This window comes from Notothenia rossii (assembly GCF_949606895.1).
Source record: "Notothenia rossii genome assembly, chromosome: 7".
Classification (NCBI taxonomy): Eukaryota; Metazoa; Chordata; class Actinopteri; order Perciformes; family Nototheniidae; genus Notothenia; species Notothenia rossii.
The window spans coordinates 85,145,955-85,157,664 of NC_136905.1; the positions used below are offsets into that span (position 1 = coordinate 85,145,955).

Genomic DNA, 11,710 nt, shown 5'->3' on the forward strand with positions numbered 1-11,710 from the left:
GTGTAGAAATCACTCTCTCACCACCAGGTACCTGTAGACCAGTCTCTACCTGTCAGTTTAAAACATCCTCCAGCTACCAGGAGTGGGGTTCGAACCCACGAGGACTGACGTCCATTGGATCTTAAGTCCAACGCCTTAACCACTCGGCCATCCTGGTGTACATTTTATAGATCTACGTGTATAAATGAATTAGTTTAAACTACGTGTACAAATCAAGAACACATCTACGTGTATACACTGTGTATAAATCTATGGACATAAATCTACGTGTACAAAACCTACTTGTATGATTTTGATGTAAAGAAATCCACGTACACACATTACTGATAACTGACTCCCACGTACGGTTCGTTACGTCCTCTGGTTTTGATGCATCGAACATAAACGTGCTTTCTGTCAGACTTAAACTCACCTTGGACTACAGGTATTATGAATAGCAGAGCCTGTTTCAATGTTTGGTGAAATATACATTTAAACAAAGTCTTAATATTGTTGTTTAAATAACTTGTTGGTATTTTAAAAAGTGTGTTTAGTTCTTAATCAAACGTGTTTCAGAGAGTCTGTTTTTAGACTTCCTCAGGAGGAAACTGGGTCTTTGGGGAAGTTACTTAAAAAGTGTTACAACCAGTTTCTTCACACCGGGGGACATTAGAGGGAGGTTAGAGGGAGGTTAGTGGGACGTTAGAGGGAGGTTAGAGGGCCGTTAGAGGGAGGTTAGAGGGAGGTTAGTGGGACGTTAGAGGGACGTTAGAGGGACGTTAAAGGGACGTTAGAGGGACGTTAGAGGGCCGACGTTAGAGGGACGTTAGAGGGGCGTTAGTGGGACGTTAGAGGGCCGTTAGAGGGGCGTTAAAGGGACGTTAGAGGGACGTTAGAGGGCCGACGTTAGAGGGACGTTAGAGGGGCATTAGTGGGACGTTAGAGGGACGACGTTAGTGGGACGTTAGAGGGGCGTTAAAGGGACGTTAGAGGGGCGTTAGTGGGACGTTAGAGGGGCGTTAAAGGGACGTTAGAGGGGCGTTAGAGGGGCGTTAGAGGGCCGATGTTAGAGGGACGTTAGAGGGACGTTAGAGGGCCGTTAGAGGGGCGTTAGAGGGCCGATGTTAGAGGGATGTTAGAGGGACGTTAGAGGGCCGTTAGAGGGGCGTTAAAGGGACGATGTTAGAGGGACGTTAGAGGGACGACGTTAGTGGGACGTTAGAGGGGCGTTAAAGGGACGTTAGAGGGGCGTTAGTGGGACGTTAGAGGGGCGTTAAAGGGACGTTAGAGGGGCGTTAGAGGGGCGTTAGAGGGCCGATGTTAGAGGGACGTTAGAGGGGCGTTAAAGGGACGTTAGAGGGGCGTTAGAGGGGCGTTAGAGGGCCGATGTTAGAGGGGCGTTAAAGGGACGTTAGAGGGGCGTTAGAGGGGCGTTAGAGGGCCGATGTTAGAGGGATGTTAGAGGGACGTTAGAGGGCCGTTAGAGGGGCGTTAAAGGGACGACGTTAGAGGGACGTTAGAGGGACGACGTTAGTGGGACGTTAGTGGGACGTTAGAGGGACGTTAGAGGGGCCTTAGAGGGACGTTAGTGGGACGTTAGAGGGACGACGTTAGAGGGACGTTAGTGGGACGTTAGTGGGACGTTAGAGGGACGAATCCAGTTTAAAAAGTTAAAACAAAAAATCCAATCAACAAGATGTGATTCAACACAAAAAATTATATAAAGTTACAAGCTAGGAAAAAATGCCTCATTGGTTGGACGTTTATTTCACATATAAGGATAGACGTTATGAAGGGGGTGGGGCTCGTCAATAACTGTAGATATTATAGTTAAAAGCAGAAAACACATTTTAAGACGCCTACCTTACCCACTATACACAAACAGCAAGCTACTGCAAACTGTAGTTAAAACGCTACACGGTTAATGATATGAATGAGCTATACCAACACTATCTGTATCACTGCAGCAGCTTTGAGTTCAAACATGAGAATAGATCACAACGCTCATTCATTCCTATTAATCACATTTATATTGTTTTCTAAGATTTTACTAAATAAATAAAACAGATTAACCTTAAAGCATCCCACCTGAAGACCATCAGTGTGTGTGAGTGTGTGTGAGAGTATTATGAATATAAAGATATAATAAGACGTACCTCTGAGAGCTGCTGTGAGTGAAGCAGAGAGACGGAAACACTCATTTCCCCTTTCTCTCCGTTATCAGCGCGCACACACACGCACACACACGCACACACACACACACACACACACACACACACACACACACACACACACACACACGCACACACACACACACACACACACACACACGCACACACGCACACACACACACACACACGCACACACGCACGCGCACACACCCACCACACAAACACACACACACACACGCACGCTCTGCAGGCTGCAGCAGGTACTAACTAACGCGGAAGGACACGCCCTAAACCCACACACACTTCTGCTGTGAGTCCGGAAGCAGAGGAGGGGCTTCATTATTGTGAATTATAAGTATAACTGAAAAAAATATATATTCTTAAATACTTTCAGACAATTTATTTTGTACCTTTTTATGAGTTTTTACGACTTTTTTACGATGTAATGTAATACAATATCTTAACAATGCATAAATATATATCATAATATTTCAGACAATTTTACCGTCAGGATGGAACTGAGACACGTGGATATTTTTATCACGTAATATATTCTGCCATTTAATCTAATTATTATGATTTTTAACGATTTTTTAAAACTTTTTTACGACATAATATAAAATGACATTTTTTATATAAAACATTTTTAAGAAGTAATTTGAATTCTTAGTAATTATTTCATCATGAATTATTATTGCACATTACTAACGTGTTGTAAAATTGCTAATACATATAATGCTTTGAAATGTACGACTTTTTTTGTGACGTAATATAATATGGCATGTTTTACAAGATATGATTTTCCATGACATTTATATTATTTAAAATAAAATCTGATCAGCTGATTTTCAGACATCAGGACAAAAAGAGAGAGGGTCTTTGTTCCTGAGTCTCTGAACACAGAGGGGACACATGTTGATGTAGAAGAGACATGAAGAAGAGGGGACACATGTTGATGTAGAAGAGACATGAAGAAGAGGGGACACATGTTGATGTAGAAGAGACATGAAGAAGAGGGGACACATGGTGATGTAGAAGAGACATGAAGAAGAGGGGACACATGTTGATGTAGAAGAGACATGAAGAAGAGGGGACACATGGTGATGTAGAAGAGACATGAAGAAGAGGGGACACATGTTGATGTAGAAGAGACATGAAGAAGAGGGGACACATGTTGATGTAGAAGAAACATGAAGAAGAGGGGACACATGTTGATGTATAAGAGACATGAAGAAGAGGGGACACATGTTGATGAAGAAGAGACATGAAGAAGAGGGGACACATGTTGATGTAGAAGAGACATGAAGAAGAGGGGACACATGTTGATGAAGAAGAGACATGAAGAAGAGGGGACACATGTTGATGTAGAAGAGACATGAAGAAGAGGGGACACATGTTGATGTAGAAGAGACATGAAGAAGAGGGGACACATGTTGATGAAGAAGAGACATGAAGAAGAGGGGACACATGTTGATGTAGAAGAGACATGAAGAAGAGGGGACACATGTTGATGTAGAAGAGACATGAAGAAGAGGGGACACATGTTGATGTAGAAGAGACATGAAGAAGAGGGGACACATGTTGATGTAGAGGAGACATGAAGAAGAGGGGACACATGTTGATGTAGAAGAGACATGAAGAAGAGGGGACACATGTTGATGTAGAAGAGACATGAAGAAGAGGGGACACATGTTGATGTAGAAGAAACATGAAGAAGAGGGGACACATGCTGATGTAGAAGAGACATGAAGAAGAGGGGACACATGTTGATGTAGAAGAGACATGGAGAAGAGGGGACACATGTTGATGTAGAAGACACATGAAGAAGAGGGGACACATGTTGATGTAGAAGAAACATGAAGAAGAGGGGACACATGTTGATGTAGAAGAGACATGAAGAAGAGGGGACACATGTTGATGTAGGAGAGACATGGAGAAGAGGGGACACATGTTGATGTAGAAGAGACATGAAGAAGAGGGGACACATGTTGATGTAGAAGAGACATGAAGAAGAGGGGACACATGTTGATGTAGAAGAGACATGAAGAAGAGGGGACACATGTTGATGTAGAAGAGACATGAAGAGGTGTATTGTGCATAATAGGGACCTTGAAGACACTTCTTTATTTCTTTGTGAAAAAAATAATGACATTTGATAGAAACATGCACCAGGATGGCCAAGTGGTTAAGGCGTTGGACTTAAGATCCAATGGACATCAGTCCTCGTGGGTTCGAACCCCACTCCTGGTAGCTGGAGGACGTTTTAAACGGACAGGTTACCTGTTGGATCCTCTGCGGGTCAGACATCCATATTCACCTGCATGGTGACAGAGTGGTTCCTACACACCTTTGCTTTGAAGAAACTAAAACAGTCCGTCTGTTCACTGAGTCCCTTCTGTTTGTGTCTGGAGGTCAGAGGTCAGAGGTCAGAGGTCAGTGAAGGAGCGATGGGGGAAAGACTGAAACTAAAAAGTCATTAAAAAAGTCATTTGCGAATACTTAAGTACGTCTTCAAAATTAAAAGTCAGAAATAAAGTCACGCATCCTTAAAGAGTTTTCAATGTACATTAAAAAGTAATTTAAAAATCATTAAAACTATTTAAAATGTCTTCAAAAGGTTTTATATAAATTTGCAAATATTATATTACGTCATAAAATAAAGTCGTAAAAAGTCATTGGATAATGTGTCAGAACAATTAGTTTTTAACTTAGTAATGTGCATTAAAACGTCATTATATATAATAAAGGAGAATTAAAGCATGTCTTAAAAATGTTTACAGTAATATATTTATTTTAATTAAATGTCAGAATAAATTATGTTGTAAAAGTCAACATGTGTTAGAGGGCGAGGACGTGACTAAAATGTGTGTGCGTGTGTGTGTGTGTGTGTGTGTGTGTGTGTGTGTGTGTGTGTGTGTGTCTGTGTCTGTATGTGTGTGTGTGTGTGTGTGTGTGTGTGTGTGTGTGTGTGTGTGTGTGTGTGTGTGTGTGTGTGTGTGTGTGTGTGTGTGTGGGAAGAGTTTCCACAGACAGCGTGTTAGTAATTTCCTCCATGGCTTTGAGTCACTGAGGGTTTTTATATCTCTGCTGACTCAGATAAACATTTTAATCTGATCCTGAAGCTCGGCACGAAACAAGCTTTTAAAAAAAACATGATTTTAAAACAACATGATTTTAAATGTAGTTTTTCTGCTTCATGCAACAAACTTCACTATGAACACTTTGTGAGTCATGACAAAGACTGATTTAAGACGAACTACATCTCCCTTATGACATCATATATTCTGACATTTAATCCATTTATTATTTATATTTTTTACAACTTTTACGACTTTTTTATGACATAATATAATATTTGAAATGTTAAAAACAACTTTTTGGAGACATGATTAATTAATTAATGCACATTACTAACTATTTTAGGACAAACGATGCCTGGCTTTAATTCTGACCTTTAAACAATATTTGAAGGCACGCTTAAGTATTATATTAAATTACTTTTATAATCACTTATTTGTTTTTCTTGATTAAGATTTAACACGTTGATTTTTAATGACATAATTCACTACGGACATTGTGAAAGTCATACTTTGCAAAGACTGGTTTAAGACGGACTACATTTAGCATTTTAAAGACTTCATATGTCTCCAAAGGTGAGATTAGATCAGTGTTTTGAAGGTGGAGCAGGTCAGTGAGGTAGGAGGGGGCCTGGTGGTGGAGGGGGCCTAGTGGTGGAGGGGGCCTGGTGGTGGAGCAGGTTTTTTAGGTTAGGGGGGCCTGGTGGTGGAGCAGATTTTTTAGGTTAGGGGGGGCCTGGTGGTGGAGGGGGCCTGGTGGTGGAGCAGGTGTTTTGGGTTAGGGGGGGCCTGGTGGTGGAGGGGGCCTGGTGGTGGAGATGGCCTGGTGGTGGAGATGGCCTGGTGGTGGAGGGGGCCTGGTGGTGGAGGGGACCTGGTGGTGGAGGGGGCCTGGTGGTGGAGCAGGATTTTTGGGTTAGGGGGAGGATCTTGAAAGGTATTTGTTGACGGACGGGGAGCCAGTGCGGGATGATTTTTTATGACATGTTGTAAGTCTTGAATGCAAAGACCCTGACTAAGTTTTAAAGACGGACTCAATTTTGCATTTTTGTCACTTTTTAATGACTTGTCATCTTTTTATGAAAACCAATACTATGACATCTTCCATCTTCTACCTCTCATCCAAGCAGGAATCCTGGAGGTATTAGTTCCAGTAGAGCCCAAAACTTCCCCTTTCCTCCCCACATCCACCAGTTCTGACAGGAGGCATCCTTTGACATACTATCATTTCCAATTAGATGTTTTTAAGGTGTGACGTTTATTTGAATTATTTAGGTTTTTTATGCACATTTCTAACTTTGTATTATTGTTTTATATATTTCTTAGCCACTATACTTTGACATTTGTGATGAAAAACACAGAAAGACAATAACGGGAAAGAGGGAAACATTTAACGCAATTTTTTGTCAATCAACTCAAAGTTTATTTTGTTGAATCCAACGATGCTCTTATTTTGAAAGTCTGTAGTGTGTAGTGCTTCTGTCGTCCAGCAGGTGTCAGACTTTCTTCTCCCTCCTCCACTCCTCTGCAGCAGAACACTTTGCTCTGAGCTTTTTCACAAAGATATTCTGGATTATTCTCTGTGGGTGCTTTAGTGAAAGGGCTCAAAACTACTTAGCTTCATTTCAGGTTCAATCGTGGTCCGGGGCCAAAACAACCAGGGGCCAACACTACAGGGGCCAACACTACCAGGGGCCAACACTACCAGGGGCCAACACAACCAGGGGCCAACACTACAGGGGCCAACACAACCAGGGGCCAACACTACAGGGGCCAACACTACCAGGGGCCAACACTACCAGGGGCCAACACTACCAGGGGCCAACACAACCAGGGGCCAACACTACAGGGGCCAACACAACCAGGGGCCAACACTACAGGGGCCAACACTACCAGGGGCCAACACTACCAGAGGCCAAAACAACCAGGGGCCAACATTACAGGGGCCAACACTACAGGGGCCAACACTACAGGGGCCAACACTACCAGGGGCCAAAACAACCAGGGGCCAACACAACCAGGGGCCAACACTTCAGGGGCCAACACAACCAGGGGCCAACACAACCAGGGGCCAACATAACCAGGGGCCAACACTACAGGAGCCAACACAACCAGGGGCCAACACTACAGGGGCCAACACAACCAGGGGCCAACACTACAGGGGCCAACACAACCAGGGGCCAATACTACAGGGGCCAACACAACCAGGGGCCAACACAACCAGGGGCCAACACTTCAGGGGCCAACACAACCAGGGGCCAACACAACCAGGGGCCAACATAACCAGGGGCCAACACTACAGGAGCCAACACAACCAGGGGCCAACACTACAGGGGCCAACACAACCAGGGGCCAACACTACAGGGGCCAACACAACCAGGGGCCAATACTACAGGGGCCAACACTACCAGGGGCCAACACTACAGGGGCCAACACTACCAGGGGCCAACACTACAGGGGCCAACACAACCAGGGGCCAACACTACAGGGGCCAACACAACCAGGGGCCAACACTACAGGGGCCAACACAACCAGGGGCCAACACTACAGGGGCCAACACAACCAGGGGCCAACACTACAGGGACCAACACTACAGGGGCCAACACAACCAGGGGCCAACACAACCAGGGGCCAACACAACCAGGGGCCAACACAACCAGGGGCCAACACTACAGGGGCCAACACTACCAGGGGCCAACACTACAGGGACCAACACTACAGGGGCCAAAACAACCAGAGGGCAAAACAACCAGGGGCCACAACAACCAGGGGCCAACACTACAGGGGCCAACACTACAGGGGCCAACACTACCAGGGGCCAACACTACCAGGGGGCAATACTACAGGGGCCAACACTACCAGGGGCCAACACTACAGGGACCAACACTACAGGGGCCAACACTACAGGGACCAACACTACAGGGGCCAACACTACAGGGACCAACACTACAGGGGCCAACACTACAGGGACCAACACTACAGGGACCAACACTACAGGGGCCAACACTACAGGGGCCAACACTACAGGGGCCAAAACAACCAGAGGGCAAAACAACCAGGGGCCACAACAACCAGGGGCCAACACTACAGGGGCCAATACTACAGGGGCCAACACTACCAGGGGCCAACACTACCAGGGGCCAACACTACCAGGGGCCAACACTACAGGGGCCAACACTACAGGCGCCAACACTACAAGGGCCAACACAACCAGAGGCCAAAACAACCAGAGGGCAAAGCAACCAGGGGCCAACACTACCAGGGGCCAACACTACCAGGGGCCAACACTACAGGGGCCAACACAACCAGGGGCCAAAACAACCAGGGGCCAACACTACAGGGGCCAACACTACAGGGGCCAACACTACAGGGGCCAACACAACCAGGGGCCAAAGCAACCAGAGGCCCGAGACCTCCAGGGACTGAATGTCAAACAGAAAGACCTAAACTGTAAGGATAGGCCTCACGATCAGAGGACAGAGACGTTGTTAAACCATAGACTGTGTTCATGCTAAATGTCTGCAGAGCTCTCTCGTTCCATTCGACTGTCTGAAACACAACTCCATTCATCTCATCACTAAAGCTCTGCGTGAGAATAAACTCTACTAATTACAACTCGGATTGTGTTTATAATAAATTCAGCCGTCACTATCTGATGTCCACAGTTACATTTAGGACCATTTTATAATTTACTATTATTTGTAGTTTTTTTTAAATTATTTTTGTGCTGCGTTTTGATAAATAATATGGAAACAAATCAAAATTAAATAAACAAAAAACAATAGATGTATAAATAATCAACTTAGCAGAGGTGGAAAGAAGATATGATATAAATATATATGATATTTTTATTAAAAAAAGATTATAAGGATAAACAGAAAGTTTAAAACCAATTTAAATACAAATATTACGAATAAATAACCACGTTTAAATAATCTGGATCTGTGTGAAATCCATAAAAGACATTTGGTAAATTATTATAAAGATATATATTTGATTTATTCATATCCAAAAATTCCTGTTACATAAAAAGCAAATGTACAACCCCCCCCCCCCCCCCCCCCCCACCATGTGTTATTACATTATATCGCATCAGGCTTCAAGAGTTAGGGTACATTAATCAGTGGACAAAACATCAGCTGTTTCCACTTCCACACACACACACACACACACACACACACACACACACACACACACACACACACACACACACACACACACACACACACACACACACACACACACACACACACACACACACAGTTGTGACTGATTCATTTACCTTATTGCTTCAGACTGACTCTCCGAGCATCTGACTCAATTAGATGAAGTCTGTCATGAGTCCCGGAGGTTGTGAACTCAGTGAGTCACTTTGGTTCACTCAAAGGATTAACACTGGGGTATAACCAGCACTGCGTCCGGCGGCATGGAGACTCTGCGCTCAGGACTCAAACTGTCATATAAATAGCCTTTCTGAATACAACTGAACTTTACTATCTGCAGGAGACGTGACTCTGCACCCAGGGTTCAAACATATGATAACATTTCTGAATAAAGTATTTTCATTTTTTTTCAAAATTGCTGACTTTTTCCTTAAAACCCTGACTTTATTTTTCCAAAAGACAACATTTTTATTATTTTCTGAAAACCTGAAAATTATGACATTTTTCTCAAATTCTCAAAATTATGACGTTTACAAAAAATTCTCAACATTTTTTTAATATTTCCCAATATTCTAAAATGTTCTCAAAATTCTAAATTGTTTCTGAAATTCTCAAAATCCAGCTTTGATCTCATATCAGATGTTCCTGTCCTCCTGCGGTCAGTAACAGAAGAATCAGCTTCATTTAACGGTCTGTCCCGATGAACTCAGAACTCTGTTCACACGAAGAGCAAGGCCATTTGATTTATATAACACTGTTCAGCACGTGGCGATTCAAAGAGCTTTACAGATTCAAAGACAAATACATTTAAGAACAAAGACAGCATAAATACATTATTAAAAAGACATTTAAAAACAGGCGTAATAAGCATCACATTACGCTTTAACAGCAGGTAGAGAAACAGAGGAGACGCCTTGTTCCAGATTGAGTTGATGAGTTAATCATTTAAATTAGTGAAGGACATGAAACAAAGTGACAGCTGCTCTCTTTCAGAATACAATAAAGGTTAGGTCAAAGGTCCAATAACATGATATTTAACACAAGACAAGGACAATAACAGGCTAGATTAAATCCTCCAATAAAATATCATTAAAAATATATATATTTATATTAAGTCAAAGAAATTACAGAATAAAATAATTGTATAAACTCAAGAACTTAAAATAAAGCATCAAATGATGAAGGATTAAAAAAGAAGTAGTTCTCTTTGTTCAGTTATAGTTTTATATGTTTGAATCCAGAGGAGCAAAGCCACTCTGCACTGGGTTCCAGTTTGAATCCAGAGGTGCAAAGCCACTCTGCATTGGGTTCCAGTTTGAATCCAGAGGTGCAAAGCCACTCTGCATTGGGTTCCAGTTTGAATCCAGAGGTGCAAAGCCACTCTGCACTGGGTTCCAGTTTGAATCCAGAGGTGCAAAGCCACTCTGCATTGGGTTCCAGTTTGAATCCAGAGGTGCAAAGCCACTCTGCATTGGGTTCCAGTTTGAATCCAGAGGTGCAAAGCCACTCTGCATTGGGTTCCAGTGTGAATCCAGAGGTGCAAAGCCACTCTGCACTGGGTTCCAGTGTGAATCCAGAGGTGCAGAGCCACTCTGCATTGGGTTCCAGTTTGAATCCAGAGGTGCAAAGCCACTCTGCATTGGGTTCCAGTTTGAATCCAGAGGTGCAAAGCCACTCTGCACTGGGTTCCAGTTTGAATCCAGAGGTGCAAAGCCACTCTGCACTGGGTTCCAGTTTGAATCTAGAGGTGAAAGCCACTCTGCATTAGGGTTCCAGTTTGAATCCAGAGGTGCAAAGCCACTCTGCATTGGGTTCCAGTTTGAATCCAGAGGTGCAAAGCCACTCTGCACTGGGTTCCAGTTTGCATCCAGAGGTGCAAAGCCACTCTGCACTGGGTTCCAATTTGAATCAAGAGGTGCAAAGCCACTCTGCACTGGGTTCCAGTTTGAATCCAGAGGTGCAAAGCCACTCTGCACTGGGTTCCAGTTTGAATCCAGAGGTGAAAGCCACTCTGCACTGGGTTCCAGTTTGAATCCAGAGGTGCAAAGCCACTCTGCATTGGGTTCCAGTTTGAATCCAGAGGTGCAAAGCCACTCTGCATTGGGTTCCAGTTTGAATCCAGAGGTGCAAAGCCACTCTGCATTAGGGTTCCAGTTTGAATCCAGAGGTGCAAAGCCACTCTGCATTGGGTTCCAGTTTGAATCCAGAGGTGAAAGCCACTCTGCATTAGGGTTCCAGTTTGAATCCAGAGGTGCAAAGCCACTCTGCATTGGGTTCCAGTTTGAATCCAGAGGTGCAAAGCCACTCTGCACTGGGTTCC

The 11,710-nt window shown here is 43.9% G+C and overlaps 1 protein-coding gene across 1 annotated transcript in view; it reads right to left on the reverse strand.

The window, feature by feature from the left end:
* The window catches only part of stx11a (syntaxin 11a), a 5,431-nt gene extending 3,165 nt beyond the window's left edge, over window positions 1–2,266 (reverse strand). Inside the window, exon 1 of the mRNA XM_079694566.1 lies at window positions 2,136–2,266. The gene's annotated coding sequence lies outside the window, so the exon portion shown is untranslated. The remainder of the gene's footprint in view (window positions 1–2,135) is intronic.
* Between the last annotated feature and the right edge of the window lie 9,444 nt (window positions 2,267–11,710).